General features: G+C 44.5%; 1 protein-coding gene across 2 annotated transcripts in view; it reads left to right on the forward strand.

Annotated features, from left to right (window-relative positions):
* ERBB4 (erb-b2 receptor tyrosine kinase 4) overlaps positions 1-19159 on the forward strand; it is a 1781744-nt gene that overhangs the window by 1595629 nt on the left and 166956 nt on the right. The window lies entirely within an intron of this gene.

Consider the following 19159-nt stretch of genomic DNA (forward strand, 5'->3'; position numbering starts at 1 on the left):
CAGTTTCCCATTTCCTGTTTGTATACTCAATTTTTCAAGGTATTTGAGAGGTCAGTCTATAATTCCAAAGCTATATGAGATTACAGGAATTATAAGATGGTTGATGGTTTGTATCTTATTTTTTAATATTAGATTACTTTTCAGAATTACTTTTAGTTTCCTGCAGTATTCTTCTTCTAGAATTTATGCTGGATTGTTGCTTTTTCCTTTATTCCCAGATATTTATATATCCTTGCCTGTTCATGTTCCTTGATAGCACAATCATCAGTCAGAGAGATATTTCCAGTTTTGCTCAATTTTCATCCTAGGAAGATTGCATTTATCCAAGTCAAAAGTCATCCTGATATCATCTCAAAAGCTTTTAACTAAATGGAGTTGTTCCACTAAATGTTGATCACTGGGACTGTAGAATTTCAAGTCTTCTATAAATAGCAGGTGTGATATTATTTCTGAGTCTTTGTCAACTTTAGAATTAAGATTAAATCCATAGCCAAAAGAGTTACAATGCATACTCAGAGGATTAATTGCTATGTAAAACAAGAGTGGTGACAAGAAATTTCCATAAAACTTTCATTGTTGGATCTTGATATTAGGAATGATGAACTGTCCATCTTGATACTGAATACTGAATGTCTTTTGCCACATTTTTATGGTGAAATTGGTGTATATGGTCAATTTAGAATTTATTTTATACATTTCAAGGCAATTTATTACCAGAATTGTGGGGCAATATCAAAGGCTTTCTTATCATGCATCCATGCTACACTGAGGTTTCAAATTTTCTTAGCAGTAGCCATGATAACTTTATTTACCAGACACTGGCCTTTTGTTCCATATGTTCTCTCTTATTATTATTCTGCTGTATTACTAAGATGTTATAGAATCTATACAATCATATATTCTATTGCAGTGAATAGTTATACTGTAAGTAGGTAGACACGTTTTGGGCCTGTAATTTTTGGGAAGGTTACTTGCATATCTGTTTGGAAAAATTAAGTGGTTTTACTGTTATTAGCCATTGTGATGTCAAATCTGGCTGTCTGATCAATTGTTTTTGCAGTTTGCCATGTCTTTGTGAAAGGATGTTAACTGTCTGAGCCAAAAAGTTAGTCACTTCATCTGAGCCAGGGCTCTTCCAGTTTGGCTAATGTTAAAACCTTTTTACTAACTCTTTTGTTGTTACTTCAGGATAATGTTTGCCTACTCCATTTTCACCAGTATGCCATTCTGCATCTCAATTATATTCTCCAGGGTTCTTGTATAAGTTTCTCCAGAATGTTTCTGTTTCAGCTTTAGTTGGTGCTGTTTTCACCGTACTGATGTTCTTTCCCAGTTCTCTATAGAACTCTGTAATTTCCTCTGTAATGTCGCCAAGAGCTTGTATAGGCATGTGCAATGCACAAATGGAATAAATTAATAATTAAACTCCTTTGGGTTTTCTCTAATTAATATATTTTGATATCCATCTTTTCTGCAATCACTGCAATTTTTGTGCTTCAAGTGTTGCTTTCAAGTTATTATTGATGCATATGAATTTAAAGATCTTCTTCTGTCAATTCAGCGTGTTTCACTTTGATGTTTTATATATTCCTCAATATCTTTGGTGATCTTGATACTTTCAGATACCCATTTATCAAGGTACCCATTTCAGGTAAACATTTATCTGCTCATAAAGATTATATTTTTTTCCCCCTCAGTGTGTTTTTTAAGGAGGGAGTTGTCTTTCTCTTTTTCATTTGGCCCTGAATTATTGATGGTAAAACTCTTCTAAGTAATAATTTTGGCTGCATAATAGTGTATTTGGTTAAATTCTGTAATATCCATAGGTTGTCATTTTATATTATGACCTTATTCATCTTATTTTATCAAATTAGTTATTCTAAATGTCAAATTCAACTTGGGTAACTTTTCCCAAGCCCAGCACATTTATCTATGTGTATATAGACCATCAGCTCCACCCCTACTTCCTCTACCTTTGTGTCTTTTTGTATTTCTACTTCCTCCTCAGTTGACTTGTGTTCCATTTCTTCATTTTTTCTATTGTATTGTATTCTATTTATGCACTTTATATACCACCCTTTACACATAGTTTGAGAGCAGTTACATTTCTGGAGCTCCTCTTTCCCTCTCTATCTCATCTATCACAGATACCTTCCCTGTTACCACCTCCAAATGCTGTGGCTACTGTGGCATCTCTCCACTTGCAGTCCTTTTTGAAACTCCTTTCTTCCTCTCTCTTATTTCTCTTGCTACAGCTTCACTTAGCTGGTTAGAGCTACAGCCTCAGTATCCTGAGGTTGTAGGTTCAAACCCTACACTGTTCCTTGTGACCCTGGGCAAGTCAGTTAATCCCCCATTGCCCCAGGTACTTTAGATAGATTGTGAGCCCACCGGGACAGTCAGGGAAAATGGTTGAGTACCTGTATGTAAACCACTTAGGTAATAAGTGGTATATAAATAGTTAAATAAATAAATAAAAATTAAGATGCCCTCACTTATGTACCATTCTTTAATTTGTCCAATCAGAAATCTTAGATTGGCATTGATTGTCTATTGAAGCTTTTTCATTTATATAGTTCCTCTGTCCTTCATTTTCCAATAACCTCTCTTTATATACCAACTGTAAACAAATACAAGGCTTATAACATGATAATAGCAGTACATAATCAAAATGGAAATACGTCTACAAACCCGCCTAAATCGGCATTTGGATGACCTAAACGACAGGTCAAACCAAAGTGCCGATAATTGAAATAGGTTTTTGATGTATCTAGAGGCATCTTAGTCTTTTTGACTGGCACTATGCATCCAAATTGAAAAGGGGCATTTTTCGAGGAGTGGTTAGGGCGGGAAGTGGGCCGACCAAACTTAGTCGTCCTGCAGTGATAATCGAAAGTTTGACGAGACTGCTTAGATGGAACTTATACATTGTGACTTAGGCAATCTAAAAAACAGGTATAAGTGCCCAAAAGGTATGCAAAGTGACCATATAACTACTGAAGACACAAAGTACAGACCACCACACACTCCACCAGAGATCACTGACCCTCCCCACACTGCCATAATAATCGGAATAAAAAGGTACATACCTGCCTCCAGAACATCAGCACCTGGCATAGGAAAGCCTAGTAGAGCTGCTAGAGGTGGCTTAAGTCTGGGGAGTGGGCTAGTGTACCATAGAGTGGAGGACCCTGGTCCATAAGCCCCTCTAACCACTGCATTCATGGTGAAAAATGTGAGGCCACCAAAAAGCCCCAAAACCCTACTGTACTGCCATATAGGTGGCACCTGCAGCCATAAGGGCTATTGGGGTAGTAGACAGATGGTATAGTAGGTTTGGGGGGGCTCACCATGACCCATCCATTTCTGAATACAGTTCAACTCCTCTTACTGACTTACAAGTGCATTCACTCTGTAGCCCCTCATTATCTTTCCTAGTTTGTCTCCCCCTATGCTCCCCTCCCCCTGAACTCCATTGATTAAGTTTCTCTTATCTGTGCCCGTCTCTTCCACCGCCAACTCCTGACTCCATCCTTTCTTGCCATGCCGTATGCCTGGAACAGAGTCAATATGTCATGCTCCATCTCTAGCAGTATTCACATTCAAGGTAAAAGCCCACTTTTTTAAAGCTGCTTTCAACTCTTAACCCCCCACTCACCATCAGATACCGATACCTATCGTACCATTCCTTCTACTAGACACTCCCCAACACTGTCCAAATTTGATTGTAAGCTCTTTTGAGCAGGGTCCGTCTATTGAATGTTTAATGTATAGCACTGTGTATGCCTTTCAGCACTATAGGAATGATAAATAGTAGTAGTAGTAGTTGCCTCCTTCTCTCACCTATTAAGCACTGATTGAACTACAGCTTCTTCTTTTCTCCTAAGCCCTGATTGGCCCAGTAGATACTCCTCTCCTTTCAATCAGTGCTTGAGGGAGAGGAGGACAGCTACAGTGAAGCCAATCAGTCTCTGATTTTCATTGTTCTAGCACTGCACTACTAATTCTCTTTATTTTCTAAAGTGGCCTGTGACCGCACTCTGGGGAATTATGCAGAATTGCACAATTATGCATGTTGTTACAAATTATGTACTAAATAATGTAGACACATAATTGCATAATTCCCCATGGTGCAACTTTTTATGGTCATAGCTGATCTATTATATACTGCTCAATTAGCAGTTGGCATACACAGCTTGAATGAAAATGTCATACAACTGTCAATTTCAGCATCGACCTAATTCAAACTTTTCATTTACTTGCATAATGCTCAGGTGGAAAGTACAAGAAGTAAAAAAAAATACACCAAGCAAATTGTCTAATACTGAATTTTTGCAGCGCATAAACCCAGTACATGAACGGTTTGTGCTGATTCTATAAGCAGTTGACTGGCGCCTAAAAAAAATGGCGCCAGCCATGTGTCAATCACACAGGTGCCATTTACAGAATTGCAGCTAACAGCGCCTATATAAAAAGTTAGGTGCCTGAAAGTAGGCCAGGGTTTTAGGCCTACATTTCAGGTGCCTAGGCTTATGGAGAATTGGACTTAGCAGTGCCTAAGTCACGCTCTCCCTCTAGAAACGCCCAATTATTTATATATATATATATATATATATATATATATATATGCTGTGTATAATTTATATATATAAACCAATTATTGAGGCTATTAAGGATATTTTGCCAATTAACCCTTTTTTTTTTTTTTTTACAAAGCCGTGCTAGCGGCTGCCACGCAGCAAAAGCCCCTAAGCCCTTTAAGTTTCAAGTTCAAGTTTATTAGGTTATTATATACTGCCTATCAAGATTATCTAAGCAGTTTTTACATTCAGGTACTCAAGCATTTTCCCTCTCTGTTCCAATGGGCTCACAATCTATCTAATGTACTTGGGCTAGGGAGGACTGAGTGACTTGCCTAGGGTCACAAGGAGCAGCGCAGGGTTTGAACCGACAACCCCAGGGTGCTGAGACTGTAGCTCCAACCACTGTACCACACACTCCTTTCCTATGGGCTATGGGGCAGTTACCACAGTGGCAGCCACTAATGTGGCTTTGTAAAAAGGAGGGTTGGGGGGGGGGGTAAGTTAGGCACCTAAGAGAGAACGAGAGCCAGAAGGTCTTGAGCATGCGCAGATGCTCAAGGCCCAGTCAGAGGAGAGGCATGATCTTCGGACACTGGCACCTCCTGTGGCTTGGTGCTGCGTGCCGGTACCACACTGGGGGGTAAGCTTACAGTTTGGGTGGATGGCGGATTCCAGTTCATGTGGGGGGAGGGCGTTTGCGAGGGGGGGGCCATGCTGGTTCACAGGGGAGATGTAGAAGCGCACCAGTGGCCTCGGGGGTGGGGGTGGGGTCTTTTGGGGAAGGGGTGGGGTGGAGCAGTGCCAGTGGCTGTGGGGGGTGGGATGGGAGGTGGAACAAATCACGCAAGTTTCCCTTACTTTCTATGGGGAAACTCGCTTTGATATATGAGTAATTTGGTTTACGAGCATGCTTCTGGAATGAATTATGCTTGTAAACCAAGGTTCCACTGTTATATTTTGAGCCTGACTACCTTTGATTTGGCAATGAATCTTTGCAAGTTGTTGCTGAGTGGATTAATATGTATTCTTCTTAGCATGCACAAGTTTCTTCAACAATAGGCAGTGGCGTACTTAGGGTATGTGGCACCCAGGGCCCATCATTTTTTGACACCCCCCCCATCTATATGAAAAATATGATTTTTAGTACCAATCTACATATCGCACCACAAGAGTGTACCTAGGAAAAGGCTGCATCTTAAACACTGCAGTGAGCACTAGAACACCAACACATACATTGTAAAACTAAACAAGCCAGATCCCGCACAGTCAATTGGTCCTGTAGTCAATGCCAACTGAAAACTATGTCTTTTTCATACACACAGAACAGAGATACACCCTCGCCCAAAATGGAATAATCACAAACTAAAAATAGAAATATGTAGACAAAAGTTAAACTGATCCGCCAAGAAACCAGACCCTGGATACAATGCAACACCACAAAAAACAGTAACACATGTCCTCTAATACAGTGCAAAATATAAAGACAGTAGATGTAAATTTGAAAAAACTGATACATAACAATCACCACTTTATAAATTAACAAATAAAAATAAAACAAATAATGAGATATAAAAAAATACAATTTTATTGGACTAATCCCCGTAAGCTCGGTCCCCATCCCCGCAAACCACCTGATTCCATCCACACAAGCCTTGAATTGTTTATATTAAAGTATAAAAAGAAACAATATTCTGTACAATTGTCAATTTATAAATCAGCGTCTTCTCCCCACTCTCTTCCCCATTTCCCTTCAGCATCCTCAGCCCACTCTCTCTCCACTTTCCTTCAGCGCACGCACATAAAAACAAGCAAGTAATTTTATATCATTTTCATTCTATTCATTCATAGAAATTAAAGTCTAGATAATGCCAGTCACATAACAAAACATGATTTTACAAAAATAATTCCCTGCAGTCAAGCCTGCAAGGATTATTAGATGTCATTCAGCAGTTCCCCTCCCTCCCTCCCCCTTACCTTTGTGGCCAAGTCAAAATGATCTACCAACAATAAAATTTTAAAAACACAAAGCACGCTGTACGCAGAGAAAATGTTAATTATCATTTATATTCCGCGGGTTTTCAAAGAGGTCAAGGCAGATGACTTTATGCAATGTCACCTCAGTAACAACTATACAAAAATAGACAAATATTCCCCCTCCCTTTTTACTAAACTGCGATAGCGGTTTTTAGCGTAGGGAGCTGCGCTGAATGCCCCACGCTGCTCTCGACGCTCATAGGCTCCCTGCGCTAAAAAACTCTATTGCGGTTTAGTAAAAGGGGGCCATAGTGCAAAATATAGACAGCAGTTATAAATTTTCAAAACGGACACATTTTGATCACTAAGTTGAAAATAAAATCATTTTTCCTACTTTTTTGTCTGGTGATTTCATGAGTCTCTGGTCCTTCTTCTGATCCTTCTTCTTTCTCTCTCCCCCTGGCTCCCCTCTTTATTTCTGCCTTTCTTTATCTCTCCTCCTGGCCCCCCTCTTTCTTTCTGCCTTTCTTTCTCTCCCCCTTGACCCCCCTCTTTATTTCTGCCTTTCTTTCTCTCCCCTTGGTCCCCCTCTTTCTTTCTGCCTTTCTTTCTCTCTCCCCCTGGCCCTCCTCTTTCTTTCTGCCTTTCTTTCTCTCCCCCTTGACCCCCTCTTTATTTCTGCCTTTCTTTCTCTCCCCTTGATCCCCCTCTTTATTTCTGCCTTTCTTTCTCTCCCCTTGGTCCCCCTCTTTCTTTCTGCCTTTCTTTCTCTCTCCCCCTGGCCCCCCTCTTTATTTTTTCCTTTCTTTCTCTCTCCCCCTAGCCTGCACAAAGCCATCGTGCCGATTTCTCCACTTCCACGATTCTTTCCCTACCCTCACCCCCAAGCCAGCAGCCGATTTCTCCCTGCTCCTTCCCCGATGTCCTGATGTCCTGAACTTCATCGGGCAGCAGCAGCATTCACAATTCACTGATGTTGCCCGCTTCAGGCCTTCCTCTCTGTCGGGTCCTGTCTTCATGAAAACTGGAAGTAGGCAGGACCCGGCAGAGAACAAGGCCTGAAGCCGGCAACAGCAGCGAATTGTAAACGCTGCTGCTGCCCGAAGAAGGTAATGGAGCACCGAGGCAGTCCGCTTCTCCCCCCTCCCAGCCGAACCCCCGCTGACCCTCCTATCTCCCCACCCCCCCCCGTGAACCTTTCCGACCTTCCCAGCGAGAGCAGCAAACCTCCTTCGCGGCTTTCTCCTCCCTCTGCCGCGTTACTGATGACGTCATCAGTGATGCGGCAGAGGGAGGATAAAGCCGACGCTACTGGAGGGAGGTTTGCTGCTTTCGCTGGGAGGGTCAGAAAGGTTCACTTGGGGGGGGGAGAGAGATAGGATAGTCAGCGGGGTTTCGGCTGGGAGGGGGGAGAAGCGGTCTGCCTTGGTGCTCCAAGGCCTGGCGCCATTACCTTTTTCGATAATGGCGCCGATGCTGCTTTCGCTGGGAGGGTAGGAGCGCGATAGGGACCGGGCCAGCTGTGCACCCCCCCCTAAGGCGGCACCCGGGATGGACCTCCCCCTCGCCCCCCTTAGTACGCTACTGCCCTGGGGAAACAGCCTGCAACAAGATCGCGCGATGCCAGAGATCTTTGCCTGCTTCGGCTGTTTCCTCCGCCGCGGTCCCGCCCCTCCTCTGACATCAGAGGAGGGGCAGGACCGTGGCGGAGGAAACAGTCGAAGCAGGCAAAGATCTCTGGCATCGCGATCTTGCTGCAGGCTGTTTCCAGACGCGACACCCGGCGCAGGGGGGGGGTAACTGGACCGGACCGGGAGCACCCCCTCAGGGCTTGGTACCCGGGGCGGACCGCCCCCCCCGCCCCCCCCCCCCCCTTGGTACGCCACTGACAATAGGTTTTTGTGGAGTCCTTTTACTAAGCTAAGGTAACAAAGTGGCCTTAGTGTGCCACTTCGCAGATCATTCCTAAATGCTGACCATTTTTACCACAACTGTAAAAACCCTGATTTTCCATTTATTTCATTAGTTGTCATGTGCTATTAGCACATGACCATTTAAAAAAAATTACTTTAGGACCACTTACCATCACCTGTTTTGTAGGCAATAAGGGAACTCAATTTCCCCGCCCCGTCCCCGTGAGTTTTGTCGCTCTCCCTGTCCATGCCCTATTCCTGTAAGCTCTGCCTTAAATGCACAAGCCTCGGACCCTTATGATTTTAAAGTGTTTGAGGCTTATGCAGACGAGGAAGGATCTTGTAGGAATGGGGCAGGGGCAGGACAAGAACTCACAGGGACGGGAAAATGAGTTCCCGCGGGGACTAGGAAAAATTTGTCCCTGTGTTATTCTCTAGTTCCAATGTTATCTGTGCACTAATTAGTTAATATGCAATAATGTACAGTAGATGAACTTACTGGTTAGCACGGGATTCCCATGCTCTGCCCCTGACATGCCCTCACAAAAGAAATATATATATATATATCCTTTATAATAAAACTCTAAGCACCGCATGCGCACTTAGAATTTCGTGTTCCCTGCCGCTGTGGTATGTGATCCGTGGCCGGATTCTATTTTAGAACGCAGCGGCAGGGAACACTCTGGAGCTTCCCCCCCTCACTCACTGTGAAAGAAACCGCTGTCGCCACCGCCGTTCCTTCTGCTCCCCTCTTTGGAGTGTCCAGTGCAGGCCTACGGGGTTCCTGGGCAGCTGAACGCAGTCTCCAGTCAGCCGCAGCCTCAGCAAATGCCGGGCTTCCTCCTAGCTCAGGTCCAGAGCCTTTCCAGTGTCGTCATCTTCGCCCCCCCCCCTCCCCGGCGCATCCGATCCCCCGTTGAGCCTCCCATCCGACCCTCCAACCGCGGTCTGGCCGCCACCCTTCCCTTCCCTTTTCAAGGTCCCGACAAACCTCTTGACTAGCAGCGGCCGCTGCACTCTAAACAGGCTGCTTCGGGGCCTTCTACTATCCTGCCGGTGACGCGGCAGAGGGAATAGCGGGCAGTAGAAGGCCGCGAAGCAGCCTGTTTAGAGTGCTGCGGCCGCTGCTCGAGCCGGGAGGTTTCTGTTTGCCTCGCGGTGGGAGGGTCGGATGGGAGGGTAAGTGAGGTCGGCTGCACTTCGGCGGTAGGGGGGGAGAGATAGAAACATGCTGCTTTCAAGGGTTCTACTGCACAGGGGAATGGGAGGGAGGGTTAGAAAAATGATAGATTCTACTGTACAGGGGGGTTGGGAGGGAGGCAGGCAGGCTGGCTGGCTTTGGGGGTGGGGGGGCACTGAGGGCACTAAAGACATAGGGGGCACTAAGGACATAGGAAGGTGGCACTGGGGGCACTAAGGACATAGGAGGCACTGAAGGCACTAAGGGTATAGGAAGGAGGCACTGAGGGCATTAAGGACACAGGAGGCACTGAGAGCACTAAGGACATAGGAAGGGGCACTAAGGACATAGGAAGGAGGCACTGAAGGCACTAAGGACATAGTATGGGACACTAAGGACATAGGAAGGTGGCACTGGGGGCACTGAGGACATAGGAGGCACTGAGGGCACTAAGGACATAGGAAGGAGGCACTGAGGACATAGAATGGGACACTAAGGACAGGAATGAGGCACTGGGGGCACTAAGGACATAGGAAGGTGGCACTGGGGGCACTAAGGACATAGGAAGGAGGCACTGAGGTTACTGAGGACATAGGATGGGACACTAAGGACATAGGAAGGTGGCACTGGGGGCACTAATGACATAGGAAGGAGGCACTGAGAGCACTAAAGACAAGATGGGACACTAAGGACATAGGAAAGTGGTTACAGAGAGTCAGGCAGGCATGGCACAACAGAGAAATACAGGCAGACAGGGGGCCAGGGAGACAGAGACAGAAAGAAAGACAGACAGGGGGCCAGGGAGAGACACAGACAGAAAGAATGACAGACAGCGTACACGGAGAGAGAGAGAAAAAGAAAAAAAAAGATAGACAGACATCTACTCTAGCACCCGTTAATGTAACGGGCTTAAACACTAGTATATATATATATATATTTAGAATATGATTATTGTGTGCACATGACAAATCTAATGCAGATCACTTTAGTGTGCCTTGTTTTAGGCCATTTTAGTTGTGTTAGGCATGTGTTAGCCTCTAATGCAGCCTAGTAAAAGAGCCCCTGTATGACCTCTCAGGCTTGAGAATGTCTTCATTGACTGTAACAAATAAAGAGATAGATAAAAAGTCAATCCCGCACTTTTTTGAATTTCATCACCGTTTCCCTCTCTAACACCTCCCAGGCATCAACCACTGTCTCTGTGAAAAATAATTTTCTAACATTACTCCTAAGTCTACTACCTTACAAACTCAATTTATGCCCTCTTGTTTTACCATTTTTCCTTCTCTGAAAAATATTTGGTTTTGTATTAATACCTTTCAAGTATTTAAACATCTGTATCATATCACCTCTACGGATCAAATACAGTGTTCCGCAGGGGGCTCTACTATCCTCCCTATTATTCAATCTCAACATTAGATCAGTCCTAGACATAGCCTGCAAATACCAAATACAGATTCACTCCTTCACAAATGGCATCCAACTATACCTACCACTAGGAGAAACCCTTGATGCCCAGTTTGTGGAAACTCCTAAAATGCCTCTTGGAAATCAAAAACTGGATGACCATCAACAAAATGCAACTAAACAGTTACTTGTCTTTATTGACCCAACATGAGTCATGTTTTGGTGTACAATGTGATTACCAAATTTTGGGGATCAGAATCAGTCCTAAAGCCGAAGCACAGAGAACAATCTCAAAGTCTTGTGTTTGGTAATTGCAATTTGCTCATTGGCTGATCCCTGGTGCAGACATTGTATGTTGTGTTGGGTCAATAAAGACAAGTCCTTTTTCATTGAGGCCTTAATATATGAGCATAACTTTTAAGTTCCTAAGATAAATTTTCAACTGAGAAGTTAGGTTCCTAACTTTGGCTAAAAATAGGGCACAAATTTAGGAGGGTATTTTACAAGCTCAGCATTTTGAAAATACTTGGTCCTTATTTTTACTCTCTTCCCATTAGGCTAAAGCCATGAAGAACTGGGGCAGGTCAAGGAGATGTAGTCCAGAACATTCTTAACTCCCACCAGCCTGCTTATTGGATCTTTGGACAGAAAAATAAAATAAAAAGCCTGGTGGATAGGACGTAGGTAGAAAATCTGACTCAGCCACGTTTCAATAAGCGTGGAGTGGTCCAGAGGAAGGCTGCTAAAATGGTTGGTGGTCTTTGTCATAAGATCTACGAGAACAGACTTAAAGATATCAATATGTATACACTGGAGGAAAAATAGGAGAGGGGAGATATGATAGAGAAACTTAAATACCTATATGGCCTAAATGTGCATGAAGTGAGTCTCTCTCAATTGAAGGGTGAAAGGAGATATGTAGATTCAGAAGTAATCTCAGGAAGGATGATAATTGCTTGGAACAGCTTCACGATGGAGGTGGTGGAAACAAAAAATGTATCTGAATTCAAGAAAACTTGGGACAAGTATATTTTGATCTCTAAGGGAGAGGAGGGAATAGTAGATGGCATAGTTAGGCAGACTAGATAGGCCATATGTTCTTTATCTGCCTTCATTTTTCTATGTTTCTATGGTTAGTGCAGAGAGCTAAGCTCCTGGGGAACTGTGTTAAATTCCTGCTGCACCTCCTTGTAACTCAAGCAAGTCACTTTGCCCTCCACTATGCAGGTTCAACAAACACCTTAGATTGTGAGCTCACTAGGGACAGAAAAAGTACAATATCTAGTAGCGCTATAGAAATGATATGTAGTAATATTCAGGGTAGTTCTATACACTAGGTGCTAACATTTATATGCATGTAAATGTTTATGATTACCATATATGCACACACTTAGGTATATGTGACTAGTTCACCTAAACACTATTCCATGAATATACACTTATCTTATATACTACATATTTGCAAGGGGAGGGAGATATACACATGCAAGACATAGACTGGAATTCCACTTATGCACATAACTTACAGAATACTATAAGTTACATATGTCACTGCTACTGGTGTAAAGCGGGTGGCCATATGTTAGACACACTGATGCTGAATTACACTAGTCCTCTATAATAAAACCCTTCCCCTCGCATGCGCAGTTGAAACAGCGTGATCCCTGCCACCGTGATTTGTGCTTCCGTGCAGTGTTCCATTTGCAGCACGTGGTGGCGCACGGTGAGAGCAACAGCAGGAGGGTGTCCTTCAAGGTGCTGCGAGGCGTCCGGCTGCTACTGCTGCACAGGGAAGTTGAGGGGGAGAGGGAAAAGGGGCTGCTTTGGGGGGATGGGTGTGCTGGGGGGCAGGCAGCAATCATGGTTTGCTTGGGGGGCCAGAGAGAGATAGGCAGGGGGCCAGGGAAAGAGAAAGAGAGACAGAGAAAAGTGGAGGGGGAGAGGGAAAAGGGGCTGCTTTGGGGGGGGTGCTGGGGGGCAGGCAGCAATCTTGGTTTGCTCAGGGGACCAGAGAGAGATAGGCAGAGGGCCAGGGAGAGAGAAAGAGAGACAGAGAAAAGTGGAGGGGGAGAGGGAAAAGGAGCTGCTTTGGGGGGAGGGGTGTGCTGGGGGGCAGGCAGCTATCTTGGTTTGCTCATTCTTTCTGAAGCTGGAAAGGATAGGGATATTATATAAACCCTTTCAGATCAATTTGGAAGGATAGAGAATGACATCCTCCCAATTTGGTATCTAGCACTGATCTGACGGCAACACACAGTCATCATTACTAGAGCTAGCTGTGTGCCGTTGTTGTCAGAGTCACATACTAGAGACCAAATCAGGAAGATGCAAGTTTCTTCCCTTTGCTTGGTGGGCTCAATGGTGGGGTCTAGAGGAGGGAGACAAGGGACTTGAATATGATTTGATCACCAAGAGGATTATGGAAGGGTGGGAGATGTAGTCAATAGGGCAGTAGACAATAAGTGTCAAAGAGAGATGAATTGGGAAGAGGTTTTTTAACAGTATGGAAGGAGGGGGGATTGAACCTCTCAATTCTGTTTTATTTTTATTTGGTGTCTTGGCAGGAGAATCAACGTCTTTCTGGATTTTAATTTGCGTTTATTTTTTTAGACATTCAAGTTTTCAGCCCTTTGGTTATGAGTAATCTAGAAAATATACCCAGTTATCTTTCCCACTTAACAGGTTTTAAAAAAATCTAATTCTATGCATGTGGAGTTGGAAAGAATTATGATTTAGTATATACGGTAAGTAGTTGCGAACTCTAGTGGTATATAATATGTACCAGCAGGGGTAGAATGTGAATCTTCCTTGAAGGGACAGGATTGAAGTCATCTACCATTGGCAAGTGGAGTAGCTCAGTAAGAATCAAAGACTTCTTCCACCCTTTCTGATGTGATTGGTGCATGGGTCAAACAGATATACAATCTAGCGGGTGAGGACAATGGCTTATGTGGCAGGAAAATTGAATAGCAAAGCTAGGAAGTTTCTTTTGTTTACTATAGGAAAATACATTCGCAGATATTGAACATGGTAACAAACACACTAGGGGAGTTGTATTTCTAAAATCTGAAATTTGTGAGCAGCAGCAGTCTCCAAAGCATCTACCCTGTTTACTTTTGAAGCTTTCATTTTCTTATCCAGCTGTTTTAACTGCAGCTCTTGGCTTTGAGCTCTGTCAGAATGTATTAAGCTACAGCACCAGAAGACTTCATTTGCAGTAGAGATGTACAGAAGGCAAAAATACTTGGTTCATTTCCAGTTTGTTTTGTCCTCCTCCTTCCCTCCTAATTTTGGGCATTTTTCGGTACATTTCACACATTTATTCTGATAGAAATCAATTTTACATACTAACCTCTGAATTCAATACAAGTCACCAAAACTTGCACACACTGGGTAGATGTGCACAGAGATCAATTAGTTAATGAGTTGTTAACAATAAATTATTAAACTTAATTGGTACCAATTTGGATTTGAGCACACATCTCCCCTAAGGCCCAGATTCTATGAAAGATATCTAAAGTTTGGCACACCTAGCTGATCTAGGTGCTAAACTTAATTATTTAAAAAGCCTAATTGACACTAATATTGAGCAATTAGCAGCTCATAATTAAAATTAATTGGATGATAGGCTTCAAACTTGGTAGGTGTCTAGTCCAAGATGCCTTCTAGAAAGTAGTTATGGTTAGGGGCAAATCGTGGGCAAATCTTGGGTATGTTTTACGTGTAGGTGCCAAAACTGGACTTAGGCACTCCCTATTTATACCAAGTTTTTCTTGGCCTAACTACTGATGCCTAAGGTTAGGACACCTACAGGTGCCTAAGTCCAGTTTAGACACCTCTATGTGCAACTCTGTAAATAGTGTGTAACCTATTATTCACATGTGATAAGTGCTGCATTCCTGGACGCCTTTAGGTGCCATTTATAGAATTGGATCTAAGTGCCTCACTTACCTAGTGTGCAACTCAAAAGGAGTGTGGCCACGGGATGAGTATGGATTGATTAGAGGGCCAGTGATGTAGTGAGGGTGAGAGGCACCCGGGGCAGTGGTGCCCCTCCCCCACTCTCCCGCCCCCATCCTCTCCTTCTCTGCCCCCTCCTACCACATACGCATTCACACCCCTTCCTTTTCCCATACCTCTTTAATGTTCCCAGTTCGAACCCAGATCGATTTCTGTGACTGGGTGACCAAAGAATTGGCTAGAGGATGTGTGCTAGATGTATTACATTATATTAGATGGGTGACTTTTTTTCGCCATTACCTTGCGGTTCAAGGTGGATTACATAAGAGGTTATCTGGACAATTCCAGAAGAGTTACATAGTTGAGCGGGTTACTTTGGGGGATTGAAATGCTTCTTGCTGAGTTAGTTTGTCTTGATGGATTTCTTGAATAGCAGGGTTTTTATTTCTTTTCTGAAAGTTTTGCTGTCTGGTATCGTGATCAGTAGATTGGATAGTTGGTGGTCAAATTTCACTGCCTGCGTGGCCACTATAATAATAATAATAATAACTTTATTTTTCTATACCGCCATAGTCAATCGACTTCTAGGCGGTTTACAGTGTAAGAAGGCTGGACAATCAGCGAATAACAAGAGGTCTCAATACAATACAATAAGTCAACATACAATACAATACAATACAAAGATTCTGTATACAATACAGTACCATATAGTACGAGTCTAACTACAATATAATACAAAAATCTGAACACAATACAATACATAAGTCTGAATACAATACAATACATAAGTCTGAATATAATACTATACATAAGTCTAAATACAGTATCCTACAATGAGTCTAAATATAATACAATATTGTAGAAGGGAAAGTTACGTATAGTTTGGAGTTCAATAGGTAATGAATATCTGAGTATTTCTTTAGAACTTCCATTGAGTTGGAGTTCTATGGAAAGCGAATATCTGAATACATGAGGGGCATCTTTAGAGAAAGAAAGGCGTTTACAGTGAGGGAGTCCTATTGAAGGGGGGGGACCGTTTTAGTCCGTGAATTTTGCGAATAAGGCGGTTTTGATCGATTTGCGGAATGCACTGTAAGACTGATTAGGTTTATTTATGTAGTTTTTCAGCCAAACTTGCTGTCTGTTCGCTTGGAACTTAAAGGTTCTATCCAGAAATGATTTGTATCTGCAGCCAGTGATCTTTGGGTATGCAAAGATATTTTTGTTTCTGGTCGCTCGTGTAGGGTTGTGTAGGATGAAGTGAGTTTGTAGATATGAGGGTGCTAGTCCCCAGGCTTGCTTGAAACAGGTGCAAGCAAATTTGAATAGTATTCGCGCTTCAATTGGAAGCCAATGTAGTTTTTTAGGCCATCGTACATTTTTTTGCATTTGACGATGTAGTCTAACTGGATTTCAGCAAAGCCTTTGACATGGTTCCTCATAGGAGGCTCATCAATAAACAGTGGGTTGAAGTTAGGACCCAAAGTTGTGACCTAGATTCGAAAGTAGTTGGTGGAGAGATGACAGAGAGTGGTAGTGAATGGAATTTTCTTGGAAGAAAGAAAGGTAAGTAGTGGTGTGCCTCAGGGATCGGTATTGGGGCTCGTTCTGTTCAATATATTTGTGAGTGATATGTCTATAGGATTAGAAGGAAAAGTGTATCTTTTTGTAGATGACACAAAGATTTGCAAGAGTAGACATGCCATAGTGAATAGAAAACATGAGGAGATTTACAAATGTTGGAAGAATAGTCTAATGTTTGGCAGTTAGCATTTAATTCAAAAAGTGCAGAGTGATGCACTTGGGGAGTAAAAATCCAAAGGAGCTGTAAATGCTTGGGGGTGAGAAGCTGATATGCACAGACAGGGAGAGGGACCTTGGCGTGATAGTATCTGAGAATCTCAAAGCTGTGAAACAATGTGACAAAACAGTGGCCGTAACCAGAAGGATGCTGGGCTGTATAGAGAGAAATCGCCAGAAGATAAAGAGAAGTGTTGATGCCCCTGTACAAGTCATTGGTGAGGCCCCACTTGGAATACTATGTTCAGTTCTGGAGGCCATACCTTGATAAGGATGTAAGAAGACTTGAAGTTGTCCAGAGGAATGCGACGGAAATCGGGATTGCGCTGAGAGACATATGAGAAGAATCTTGAATACCTGAATATGTATACCCTGGAGGAAAGAAGAGATAGACAAGATATAAAACAGACATTTAAATACTTGAAGGGTATTAATCTACAAACCAATCGATTTCTTACTGATCTCAGGGAAGAAGGGAAGACATAATACAGTGGTGCCTCACACAACGGACGCCTCGCACAGCGCACGCTGCGCACAACGAACTTTATGTCTTGATTCGTACAACGAACTTCGTTTCACACAACGAAGTCGCCCGAGCTGCATCCTTCCGCGCAGGCACTGCGCTTAACTGCCCTCTCTCCGCCTGGCTCCCTCTTGCCCCCCCGACTCCCCGACACGATCGGGGCAAAAGGGAGCCCAAGCCCTCTTGCCCCGCCGATTCCCCAACTCCCCGACAATATCGGGCCAGGATGGAGCCCAAGTCCTCCTGGCCACGGCGACCCCCTAACCCCACCCTGCACTACATTACGGGCAGGAGGGATCCCAGGCCCTCCTGCCCTCGACGCAAACTCCCCCTCCCCCCAACGACCGCCCCCCCCAAGAACCTCCGACCGCCCCCCCAGCCGACCCGCGACCCCCCTGGCCGACCCCCACGACACCCCCAACCCCCTTCCCCGTACCTTTCTGTAGTTGGCCGGACAGACGGGAGCCAAACCCGCCTGTCCGGCAGGCAGCCAACGACGGAATGAGGCCGGATTGGCCCATCCGTCCCAAAGCTCCGCCTACTGGTGGGGCCTAAGGCGCCTGGGCCAATCAGAATAGGCCCGGGAGCCTTAGGTCCCTTCTGGGGGCAGTGCCTGAGGCACATGGTCGGGTTGGGCCCATGTGCCTCAGGCCCCGCCCCCAGGAGGGACCTAAGGCTCCCGGGCCTATTCTGATTGGCCCAGGCGCCTTAGGCCCCACCAGTAGGCGGAGCTTTGGGACGGATGGGCCAATCCGGCCTCATTCCGTCGTTGGCTGCCTGCCGGACAGGCGGGTTTGGCTCCCGTCTGTCCGGCCAACTACAGAAAGGTACGGGGAAGGGGGTTGGGGGTGTCGTGGGGGTCGGCCAGGGGGGTCGCGGGTCGGCTGGGGGGGCGGTCGGAGGTTCTTGGGGGGGCGGTCGTTGGGGAGAGGGGGGGGTTTGCGTCGAGGGCGGAGGGCCTGGGATCCCTCCTGCCCGTAATGTAGTGCAGGGTGGGGTTAGGGGGTCGCCGTGGCCAGGAGGACTTGGGCTCCCTCCTGGCCCGATATTGTCGGGGAGTTGGGGAATCGGCGGGGCAAGAGGGCTTGGGCTCCCTTTTGCCCCGATCGTGTCGGGGAGTCGGGGGGGGGCAAGAGGGCTTGAGCTCCCTCTTGCCCCGATCGTGTCGGGGAGTCGGGGGGGCAAGAGGGCTTGAGCTCCCTCTTGCCCCGATCGTGTCGGGGGTGCCAGGGACCACACGGAGTCACCCACCGTACCACCCGATTCGGGTAAGCGCAGGTATCGGTGGGTGGCTTATTTGCGGGGGGGTGCCTTATTTTACATTTTTTTCTAAAAAGGGGGGCTGTCTTATTTGATGGCCCTGCCTTATCATCAGGGAAACACGGTAGAAAAAAAAAAAAAATGAACAGTTAAGTCCCAGTTTTTGCCGCTGAGACTCTGCCCTCTCTCACTGTAAAATTAGACTCTACTTAGTCTGTCTTTAAATTTAAAAAATGTGTGTTGTTTTAAAAAACAATTATGTTTTTAGATGTATCTAAATAAAAATAATAACCAAAAATTTATCTTTTTTTATGTCATCTTAGCATATTTTATGCTACAGAACGAATTATTTTTTTTAACATGTATTGTTATGGGAAAACGCGTTTCACATAACGAACTTTTCGCATAACAAACTTGCTCCTGGAACGAATTAAGTTCGTTGTGTGAGGCACCACTGTATATTGAAACTTAGCAAGTAAAACAAATAATTACTTATTTGTTGCCTTGAGAATGAATGTGACTGTTGGGAAAACTGGATGGACCACACAGGTCTTTATCT

This window comes from Geotrypetes seraphini, chromosome 5, assembly GCF_902459505.1.
Source record: "Geotrypetes seraphini chromosome 5, aGeoSer1.1, whole genome shotgun sequence".
Lineage (NCBI taxonomy): Eukaryota > Metazoa > Chordata > Amphibia > Gymnophiona > Dermophiidae > Geotrypetes > Geotrypetes seraphini.